At 25.8% G+C, this 1,089-nt stretch overlaps 1 protein-coding gene across 1 annotated transcript in view; it reads left to right on the top strand.

Moving 5' to 3' along the window:
• Positions 1 to 1,089, top strand: part of HAC12 (histone acetyltransferase of the CBP family 12) — a 22,572-nt gene that overhangs the window by 19,008 nt on the left and 2,475 nt on the right. The window lies entirely within an intron of this gene.

Below are 1,089 nucleotides of genomic sequence, written 5' to 3'. Positions count from 1 at the left end.
TGTAACTAAAACATAAAACATTTAATAGATTTAACAGAATTGTGTATCAAAAATCTACATAGCAATTTTAATTTTTTTAATAATTAATACTCATTATTTGAGTTATGGCAAAAACATGCACGGAATAAAAGTTAAGGAAAAAGTTTAAAATTGTAATTGAATCAAGTTACTAATTTGGATTGAACTCAATCAATATTTGAACCTATTTCGTTTGAGTTAGAGTTACTTAAACAACAAATCAAGTTGAATCGAGTTTGAATTTTGTAATACTCAATTTGAATAAGTTGAGAGTTTTATCTAATTTTTTAATTTTTTAGATAATATTAGATTATATATATACATATTTAATTACATAATTTAAAATTTTATTTGAATTTTAATTTTCAATTCAAATTTAAACTCCAAATGAGTTTCAAACTTCATAAACAAATTAATGAGATTTGAATCTAATTGAATTGAACTTTAAATAATTTAATTATTTTTTGAATAGAACGAATGTTCAATTCTTTTAATCGAGTAGAGTTTGAGTTTTGTATTGTGTCGGCTTGACTCGACTATATCCTTGAGAAAGATAATCAATTTATGATTTTAGAAAAAGTTTAATAAAAATATGTGGCATCAACAATCATAGCAATTTTAATTTAGTGTATAGTTTTACTTCTAAAGTAATAATATGGAAAAAAAAATTGTTTAACTCCGTAAATGGCATTGTAGTAAATTTCACATAGGCACTTCTTTTACAGCTACGCTCGGAGGCCCGCGTCGTTTACTTATCACCGCTTACAGCCATCTTCGTCATCCTCTTCATTAAATAAAAAATAAAATTACTATTAGTATTAAAATATTAAAAAAGGTGATAAAAAATAAAAAAAAATCATCGTCGAATTAATATAGAGTTACTTAAAATTTCTATTATGCAGAGAGTGAAAAAGAAAGAAAGGAAAAAAAAAATAATCCCCAATTGAAACCCCTCGTTGTTGGTGTTGTTTTTTTTTTTTTGCAAACCCCAAGCGCAGAAAAATTAATTCGATTCCCCCGTTTCCCCATTTCCCCTTTTTCTCTTCGCGATCTTCTCCGTCTTCTCATTCA

Source organism: Theobroma umbraticum, unplaced genomic scaffold (assembly GCF_002168275.2).
Source record: "Theobroma umbraticum cultivar Fairchild unplaced genomic scaffold, ASM216827v3 scaffold_55.0, whole genome shotgun sequence".
Lineage (NCBI taxonomy): Eukaryota > Viridiplantae > Streptophyta > Magnoliopsida > Malvales > Malvaceae > Theobroma > Theobroma umbraticum.
The sequence above is the reverse complement of the archived record's forward strand: the minus strand, read 5'-3'. Positions and strand labels throughout refer to the sequence as shown.